At 39.8% G+C, this 10,796-nt stretch overlaps 1 protein-coding gene across 1 annotated transcript in view; it reads left to right on the forward strand.

The window, feature by feature from the left end:
* LOC149212395 (uncharacterized) overlaps positions 1 to 10,796 on the forward strand; it is a 285,537-nt gene that overhangs the window by 237,612 nt on the left and 37,129 nt on the right. The window lies entirely within an intron of this gene.

The following is a 10,796-nucleotide window of genomic DNA, read 5'->3' on the forward strand; positions in this document are numbered from 1 at the left end:
CATATCCTGCTGATCCCTGATAGTGATAATTGTCCAATCAAGGACTCAAACAAAACAACATCACATATATAAAACTTTAAAAGTATTTCATCATCATGAGTTATAAACTTATATGTAGCAAAAGTTGCAAAACAAATAAAACTAGCAGTTATCTATCTGAGACCATTGGCCTCTCCCTAGCAGCTTTCTTTCTGTCTTGTTCAGCAATTGCTTCACGAGCTTTTTGTATAACCTCTGCACTAGAAACCATACAAGGCATCACATCTGCATCATATGCAGAGAGTTTAGCCAGATGGTATTTCAATCGTGTAATCCCTCCTGACATCTTGGTCCCACACAAGTTGCATGATATATATGCCTGATTTGCCCCACCAACAGCCTCCCCATACTCCCAAAATGGGTCTAAGGCTTTTGGCATATTTGACATTTGTAGTGAACTAATTCAAACCTAGGGCACAAAAAAAACAAAAAATTGGCATTAAATGAGTATAACTATACAGTGCCCAGCAAACACTCAAGAAACTATTTTAATTTTTAAAGCAACATCTTCATGTTCAGAATTTAAACAACAAAAGCAAGCATAAAAAATGCATAATATATTCATTTTTTTTCAGATTTTTAAACGTATAAAGCAATAACAACATGAAATAAACACATTGGCACATAAATATGAAGAAAACACTGATATATATGATGTCAAATAGAAATGATATATCAAAGGCGATACCAAATCGTGCTAATCCCTGATAATTGTCCATTCAAGGACTCAAATGTGGAGAACCAATACAAAATAACATCACATATAATAATTATAGTATCTCATCATCATGAGTTACATGTAGCATAACAAATAAAACTAGCAGCTATCTATCTAGATTCTACTGCCCTCTCCCCCTTTTACGGGAAAACATGATGGGCTGTTTGCCAGGCCTGCCCCTAGTAGTAGAAGGCCCTGACACTGCCTCTGCACCTAATGTCAAATAATGAGTGATAGGCATGAAGCTATGCTCTCCTATATCTATAGCAGATGGTGTTGATGCTGATGCTCCCGCAGTGTCCTCCTCCTCCTGCTCCTCCTGCTCCTCCTCTAAGTGCTGCTGCTCCTCTGACTCCGAGTCCTCCTCTTGCTGCCCCTGCTCTAATGGATCATCTGCCACTGGCTCTAACCATGAAGGTGACTCCTCCAATATGGGCTCCTGAGACTCCACCCTCCACGGAGACAATACATCAATATTGTCTAAGGAAATGGCATCTGGATCCACTGGTGATTCTATTTGCCTCACTCGAAGTTGGATGTTGTAATGCACATACACCAAATCGTTGAGGCGTGCGAACTCCAACCTGTAAGAGTGTCAAAAAAAGTCATGAGTCTTGACTCTTGACTCTTGACACTTGAAGGTCATAAATTAAAAATTAAAAATTACAATAAGTGTAATTGCTCAACTGAAGGCTTGAGTTCAAAGTTATACCTGTTGCGCTTTTTGGCATGTATTTTCTCAAATACACTCCAATTGCGCTCACACCCTGAAGAGTTACATGTTTGACTCAAGATTCGTATAGCCAAATTTTGCAAATTTGGTACCCTTGCACCATAGCTTCGCCACCAAAGATCTACAACAAAATAATGAAATAAAAAATTCAAAAACTTAAAAGTTAAAAGTTAAAAGTTAAAACATAATTAAATTCAAATTTCTAATTTCTAATGAGTGATGACTTGTCACTTACGTGGCATGAAGAGGGCCCTTTCCTTAATGGCATCATCAAAGCCAAATAGGCCAACACAATCCTGATAACTCTGTACCTCGCGCTTGATTTTGCTACGAAGCTCAGAATCAGGTACCATCCTCTGAATACAGGAATGGAGCCCTTCCATCACCTCGCCATCAAAACGAAATTTGCATTTGTATGCAAATGCAGGGTTGAGGAAGAGTGCTGCTGCATGAATGGGTCGATGAAGCATCCCTGTCCACCGACTATCGATCACATCCCATAACATCATCTGCCTATTAAGGCCAGCATAACCCTTGTCTGCATAATAGGAACGAATGGCCTCCTTGGCCCTATCCATGCCCTCATACAAATAAGGCATTGCAGGCTTCTCTCCATCCACCAATCTAAGAACCTTTACTATAGGTTCGCTAACTGCACATGCTTCTTGTACTCCACGCCAAAATGTCTCAGAGTACACCATTTTTTCAATGGCTCTCCCATCAGGTCTCCTGCTGTATCTACAAGCACGCCAATCATCAGACACAAACATTTGCTTCAACTCGAACTGACATCGAAGCAAAGACTGAAGAGTAATAAAGGTTGTGGCAAAACGCGTGATGGCAGGACGCTGCAACTCCTTGTTTCTAGTGAACCTCCTCATAAGGCTAAGAACCAATGTTACTTGGGAGCGGGAGCGGAAGCGGGGAGCGGGAGCGGAAGCGGGAGCGGGAGCGACCATTTTCAGAAGCTCCCGGTTTGGGAGCGAATCCCGGAGCGATTTTTTAAAAATATATATATTTTTTATATTTTTTAATTTTTGATACATATATGTCAACAAAAACATGTAGAATGATGAATTAGATATAAAAAACATAAAAAAGCATAGATTGAACCATATAACAACAATCATCTAGAAGTTATAATCTTCATCAACCACGTCCGCAAGTTAGTAACATAGTAACATACAACATATTGAGTCTCATGATTCATCAATCTTAAAGTTTCAAGCTTTCAAAATTCAATATATAACATTTATCATCATTAATCACCAAAGTTGTACTTGTAAGCTAAGTGTAACCATTACAACAAATAATATCTAACATGAAATGAAATGTTATAAAATGAAATGAAATGAAACAACTTTCAACTTTCATGAAGCATCATATTCATAATTCATTACTAATGAGTTATAATTGCCAACTTCAAACTTAAATTGTCATATATTGTTTAAAAAAATATCATAATAAATATGAAAGAGTCAATAGTTATAAAAGCTACTAGAAACTAGAAAAGAGAAGTAAATCTATTATCTATTTCTTATGCTTGGGCCTCTTGCCACCACGAGAAATGTCTAATTTTTTAGTCTTGTTGCAAAATCAGGATCTTTGTCATTAATATCACCCTCCAAGCATTAATATCCAGAGGTATCTTTGTCATTACCTTTGTATCTGTATAGGGATCTTTGTCATTAATATCACCCTCTAAGCATTAACATAAGATAGAAAAAGCATAGCATGTCAAGTCAAGATTTTGTTTGAGTGATGCGTACATTTTTAGAAGGGTCATGATAGAGGAGTTCGACAACCAATGTCACTAACATCAAGGTACATAGAGGGATTGGTACTCTTGATTAAATATGAGTTCCATACCCTAATACATGACAAAATTCAATGGAAACATTGCAATCCCCCAATCCTGAAATCCTGAAAAACTGATAAGTCTGCTGGATTTTGAATGAAATCTAAAATTCTACTTTCTCCATATGAAATCCAATGAGGACGAAACCACTCTCAAACATCCTGAGTCATTTCATGGTAATGTTAAAAATTTAAGTAAAAGGATGAAAATGAAAATTAAAGAAAATGTCACTTTTACTTTAAGAATTTAACATTACCATGAATAGCATATCAATACTAGGGCCTAGACTTGATCATTAAGTTGCCCCACTCAAAAACTATTTGTTTCTTTCAAAAAAAATTGCATTTCGAACATTACTACAAAAAAAAAAATGCAAAAAAGGCAAAACGCTCCCGAAAACGCTCCCGAAAAGGCAGGGAGCGAATTTTTTTTTAGGGAGCGCGCTCCCGACCCGCTCCCGAGTCGCTCCCGCCCGGAGCGCGGATCGGGAGCGGGAGCGAGGGGGGGGGGGGGCGCTCCCCCGCAACACTGCTAAGAACAAAAGCATGGTTATAAATAAACTTGGGGATGTTCCTAGCCATATCAACTGCCTCCTTGATGAAGGAGAGTTTCCCCATATCCTCAAGCAACAAATCAAGACAATGCACTGCACATGGAGTCCAGAACAATGTGGGATGCCTCTCCATAAGCATTCTGCCGGCAGACACATAATTAGCTGCATTGTCTGTTACGACTTGCACCACATTCTGCACACCAATCTCCTGAATGAACCCATCTAACAACTCACATATCGTTGCTGCATCTTTGATATGTTCTGATGCATCCAACGATTTAATAAACATGGTACCTTTAGGACAATGTACCAAGAAATTTAGAAGGGTCCTACATTTCCTATCTGTCCAACCATCAGACATCACTGTGCATCCAGTGACTTCCCATGTCTGTTTCAACTCCGCCAATCTAGAGTTGATGTCCTGTTTTTCTGCTTGAAGAATTGGCCCCCACAACTCCTCATATGTGGCACTTTTGTACCCTGGGCCCACAACAGCAATAGCATCACACATTGGTTGCCAAAATGGATTGGTTTTTGTGATGCTGAGAGGTAAGTCGCTGCAAAAAATACACCTCCCCATGACTCTATCTGCTTCTTGCTTCTCCTTTTTTTTATAAAGCGATTTTATGCCAGGTTGTGCTCCAGCTCCTGTTCGTGGAACAAAAAATGATGACCTCGCATTCACACTAGCAGTAGCGCTAGCATGTGATGGTGTGCCAGTTGTGGAGCCCCTCCCACTAGGGCCAGTAGGGCCACTACCCTGAACATCAAAATCAGGAGAAGATATCCCAAAAGATCTACCTGCACGTTCAACTTTGTTTCTTTCCGCCTCTTCCTTCTTTCTGTCCTTTTCTTCAATTGCCTCAAGAGCTTTTCGTATAAGCTCCGGACTAGAAACTTGACAAATGACAACATCATGTCCAGTGAGTCTAGCAAGATGGTATTTCAGTCGTGTAACCCCACCTGTCATCTTGTCCCCACACAATTTGCATGAAAGATATGCACGATTTGTCCCACCATCAGGGATCCCATACTCCCAAAATGGGTCCAAGTTTTTTGGCATATTTGTATTTTGTAGTGGGCTAACTCAAAAGGAAACCTACAGCACCAAAAAAAATTTGGAATTAGTAACTTAATAAGTTATTAAGTAATATATAACCCTTGTTTTTTTAATATATAAATTTATAAAATTCTTAAGAAAATGACAGTTAAAAGTTAAAACTTAATTTGTTTAACTGTCAGTCCTTGCTGCCCAGACTTGTCAAGGTATTGTTCAACACTGCTTAATTCAGTTATACGTTAAATCACAGCAAGGATAGCTTGCTGTAATTATGTTTTTACTTTTTAGTAGAGAAACTGTATATCTTTCTTGATTTCAGTGCATTTAAAAAACTAAAAACATTAAAAATACACAAAATAAAAATAAAAAATAAAAACATTTAAAATTAGTCTAGACTCTAAATGGCATAAAGATTCACAACTATGACACTGTGATGAAAATCGCAGGTATAAGGCCTCAGATAATATGAGGGGTAACACTGAACAGAACCCATTCAAATTTCACACCAATAAGCTGTCACCTTGTGTATGGAAAATTGAAATAGATATTAGAAACTTTAGAGTCTAAAGTTTAGACTATCTTAAGCCTATTCCTTGAGAACATATGCAACGGTTTCATAGTCACTACTCTGGCTTATTGCAACTCTACAGAAGTAAGGGTGTTACTTTCAAAAGTCTCTCTGTCACTTTCAGCAGTATTGTCACCGACTCACCTGTAAGAGTGTTTGTTATTGTCCAGTTAGGCTTCACTATTATATATTTGCAACAGGATAGCAGGTTGTAAGGGTATCAATATTTTACTGTACATTTGAGGCATAATTGCGTTAGGGTTTCATATGCTGTAGCCTGGCAGTTACATCATTGTCACTATGCAGCAGTAAGGCAGTTTCAGCATTGTCATTTTGAAAATTTGAAGCAGTTGGTTTCAAGTAGAAAGTACTGCCCCATACAAACGAGTTACTACACAATTTCCCATAGTCACTAAATTATCATACGATTCATACCACCCTACATTATTTATTAAAGACAACGATTACAGTCTTCGTGGATTCCTGACGGTTATATAGTGGTAGCGGTGATTAAAACGAAGTTATGTAATATGAAGTTTGAACTATATGCAACATGTTATAAAACACAGTTGTAAACCAGCGTTTGTATATAGTATATACAGTAAACGCAGCGGCACTGAACAGTGAAGACGATGTCGGATTCAATGTGAATGATTCATACCTTTTAAGTTTTCTTGGCAGCCAAACGGTAAACCCTCCTTCGCAGCACCGACCGGTTCCGTCTCACTCTCCAGCTCGCACGAAAACAAAATGACGGGCATCGAAAACTCAAAAACCATTTTATAAGTCGATAAAACCTAACCTGGCGATATTTACCCTCGTCTCGCGATATTTACTAAAATATCGCCGAAATTTCGGAATTCTCGCGAGAAATTGAAAACATGAAAATATCGCGATTTTTCGAGGGCGATATTTCGGCTCGCCGGAAATATCGCGATATTTGCGAATATCGCCGATATTTCGGCGATATTATCAACACTGTTTTAGATAACCATTAGGTGGAGGATGCCAGAACTCCTTTTCCCTTTCCACTATTCTTTCTTTTTTCCTCAGACCATTGAGGATGATCTCATGCATTCCCAGCTGCTTGAGAGTTCTCAATTCAAGTGCTGTGGGAGGATTCGAGGGATAACTGTGCAGAGTGGTGGACACAGTCTCCTTTATCTGCTTTAAGATCAAATCCATCAGGCAGAGCGGAGTAGTCTTTTCACCCTTGAAGATTCTCTTGTTCCTCTCTTTCCAAGCATTCCAGATAATGAAGCTTGGTGTAAAGGTCCAGGCTAAATTAAGGATCTCGTTGTCTGCAAAGTCTTTTCTCCACTCGTTCAGGGTGTTAATAATGCTACCTTTGTCTCTGTCTGTCTGCTGAAAAATGCTTTTGAAGGAATCCCATAACCAGGAGGTATAGGTACAGCTATTGAGAATATGCTCCATAGTCTCCTCTTGAGCCTCACATAGTTGGCATCTAGAAGGCCCCATCATTCCCCTCTTCTGAATGTTATCCCAAGTTAGTATTTTCTTGTGATGAACTAACCACATAAACAGTTTGATCTTCATCCATCCTTGGTAATTCCAAAGCTTTTGCCAGGACCTATTCAAAACGCAGGGCTCTAGGTTAAGAGAAATCCTTTTAGCCTCCTTGATATTAAAGATTCCTTCTTTGTTTTGGCCCCATCTTAACTGGTCCTGCCCATCTGTAACCAGAATCTTCCTCTGTTCCAATATGTTCATGAGTTCATCTGTTTTTGCTTTTATGGGGTTGTCCGCTCTGCAATCTATTTTTCTCCAATTTCTCCATTTCTCAGTGTCCTGAGGAGGATTCCAGAAATCCCTGACTCTTGTTAGCCCTTGGAGATCAGTTTCTTGCTTGATGCCCAGAAAGTCCTCCCTTAACAACATCGGTTCTTGCTGCCATTTATCCTCCCAGAAGAGAGCCTGATCTCCTGCTCTGATTTCCCAGAAGCTGTTGTTTTGTACCAGGCCTCTGTTTTCCCAAGCTTTGTTCCAGATGTGAGAGCCTTTTATGTTCCCTGACATTCTGATGAGCTCACTCATTTGCCAGGAGCTGGCATATTTCTCTTTCCAGGTATTAGCCCATTGCGCCCCTGGTTCTTTAACCCATCTCCACCAAAGTTTAGCTCCTAAAACATTACTTAGAATCTCCTGATCATCTAAGCCTAGGCCTCCATGACTTTTGGGCTTGCAAATTTTATCCCAAGCCACAAGGGCCCATTTCTTTCTGGTTTCCTCCTTGCCCCAGAGAAAGTCTCTCTGAATGTTCCTGAATTGCTGTAAGACCCCTTTGGGAGCTGGCAGGGCTGATAAGAAGAAAACAGGGATAGCTTGAAGAACTGTCTTCGTTAGAATCAATCTGCCAGCCAGGTTCAACGCCCTATAAGTCCAACATTTGATCTTGTCTTGCATCTTGTTGAGCACCGATTCCCAGATACTTTTGTGCATTGGTTTATCCGTCAGGGGGATACCCAAATATTTTGAAGGGAGGACCTCCCTTTGGAAGCCTAGAATTCTAGATATGTTCCTTTGGATAGCAATGTTAGTGTTTAAGAATTTTTTTTTTGATTTGGAGAGATTGACTTCCATACCTGAAGCCAAGGCAAAGTCATTTAAGATTTTCTTGTATGCAGTGGCTTCCTTGACTGTGGGGATGCCCTGCAGCATGGTGTCATCCACAAATTGCTGATGAGTCAAGGCTTGGCCGTTCTCCGTTAAATGGAGACCTTTGATCTTCCCTAAACCTTTGGCCTTTTTAATGGTTCGGCCCAATCCTTCCATCATGAGAATGAAGAGGAAGGGAGAGAGTGGGTCACCCTGCCTGAGACCTCTGGTAGGAGTGAAGATCTCTGAGGGCGAGCCATTTACCAGAATTGAAAAGCTGGGTGAAGTAACCAAAGCCATAACCCATCTAATCCAGTCATGATCAAATCCAAAAGCAGAAAGGACTTTTTTAATGTAAGTCCAATTCACCTTGTCATATGCTTTTGCAATGTCTAGTTGTATGATCATACCAGCTTGCTTTTTACTAGTGAGAGAGTGAACAACCTCGTGGGCCTGAATAATATTATCCAGGATTTGCCGTCCTTCAACATATCCAGACTGTTCCCCAGAAATCAAAGAAGGAAGAAGAGGTTTGAGTCTATTGGCCAAGATTTTGGAAATAATTTTGTAAACAACATTACATAAAGCAATGGGTTTGAACTTATCAGGAGTCAGGGCAGAGTCCTATTTGGGGATCAGGGATATGAAGGAGTTGTTGAGTGCTTTCAGCATGGATTTACTTCTTCTGGAGTCCTCAACCACCTCCAAGATGTCCTGTTTGACCACCTTCCAACAAGCTTTGAAAAAATCAACATTGAAACCATCTGGACCTGGAGCTTTGCCATTCTGCATGTCTTTGATTACCATACTGACCTCTGCTTCGGTAACTGGCTTGTTCAAGTTAAAGTTGTCTTCTTTTGACACCATCCTCGGAATATTTTTTATAATTTCCTTGATGTGTTGTTCTCTGTTTGGATTATTTTCATTAGTGATGCCTCTGAAATATTGAACCAGCACACCTTCAATATTCTTGTGAGAGGTCTGAAGCTCCCCATCAACATTCAGTAATGAGGAGATTCTATTGTGCTTTCTATTGGCAATGGTGGAACGGTGGAAAAAACGAGTGTTTCGCTCACCTTCTTTGAGCCATTGCACTCTTGACTTTTGTCTCCAAAAGATTTCCCCCTGTTTGCATAAATTCTCCCAATCTAGGTTGAGTTTTTCAGCTTGCTCATTTTTGGTTTTATCAAAACCATCTGCGATCATTGCTTGGTGTAGCTCCTGCAGTTTGATTTCTACAGAATTTTTTTTTGCAAAAATGTTACCAAAATCCTTCTTGTTCCATTCTTTGAGTCTGACTTTTATGAGCTTTAGTCTTTTATGGATGAGGAACATTTTGGAGCCCTGAACTTGAAGATCTTCAGACCACCATTTTTCAATGTTGCTGATGAAGTCTGGATGAGAGAGCCAAATATTCTCAAATATGAAAGATCTGTTTCTAGGAGCATCAATTCCCTTGATTTCTAGTTGAATCGACCACCGAGCCTCCAAAAGGGAGAATACTTGCTGAGATTTCTGAATTTGTGAGCATTAGTTTCTCGGAGATCAAAAATTTGTCTCATTTGGAGGCAACCTGAGCTTTGCCTCCTCTTTTGTTGTTCCAGGTAAAAAGACCGTTATGCATTTCAGAGTCAACCAGTTGCATATCTTCCGTAAAAGAATGGAATTCTACTGAATCTCTACTGAGGATTCTGGTGCCTCCTTTTTTTCCGAAAGAGATTTAATCATATTAAAGTCTCCTCCAATGACCCAAGGGATTTCTTCATGTCTGCTTCTGAGCTCTGCCAGGGAGTTCAGAAATCTAAGCTTCTCATCAATTTTCTGAGGGCCGTATACATTCGTCATCAGGAAGGTCTCCGTCATTCCCATAGGTTGAATGATGGTTGATAAGTAGTTTCTTGTCGCCTTCGCATCTACGATATTGACTTTTTGGGGGTTCCAAAGGGTGAGAATACCACCCGCTGTGTTCTCTGCTTTGACTTCTAGAAACTCAAATTTGCTGAGCCATTTGTTATGGATTTGCCTTATTTTCTGAATGGAGCATTTTGTCTCTTGAATAAAGATTATGTCCGGCATTGCTAGTTTCATTCTATTACTTAGCATTCTCTGTTTTCTTTTACTACCTAGACCTCTGATATTCCATGATATGAACTTCATAATTAAAGATTAGTAAAGGAGTAACTGGTTAGATCTTTCATCTTACCCGAATCTACCATTAGCTTTCCGCACTCCATCAGGAGCTCGTGTTGCTTTTTTCTGCCTCTCTTTTTGCCTGGATTTCTGGTGGCTAGTCCTGGTATTACTTTCATTGTTTTCACACCTCTATGCTCCTGTTTGTGGATGTTTGTACTTTTCTCCAGTTCTTGTTCCTGAGTCTTCCACAAAAACAGCTGATGTATCCTGTGGCATTCTTCTTGAGGCAGAGATTCTATTCCTCCTTTGGTTCCTTGCCTCAGGAATCCTTCCAGGTCCAAGTTTTCCTTCTCAAGAATTTCTTGTAGTTCATGATCTTCCATGTCTGTTTGACTTTGTGTCATTTCCTGGTTCGTTTCCATCTCCGTATCACTTCTCATGGTTTCTTTTTGAGATTCAGTTCCTGGAGAAAGATTTGTATCCTCTTTTTTTCCTTTAACCTTAGCTTCATCCTCCTG

This window comes from Pinus tabuliformis, chromosome 1_1 (assembly GCF_031772625.1).
Source record: "Pinus tabuliformis cultivar Carrire ecotype Pingquan chromosome 1_1, CPIR1, whole genome shotgun sequence".
NCBI classification, from domain to species: domain Eukaryota; kingdom Viridiplantae; phylum Streptophyta; class Pinopsida; order Pinales; family Pinaceae; genus Pinus; species Pinus tabuliformis.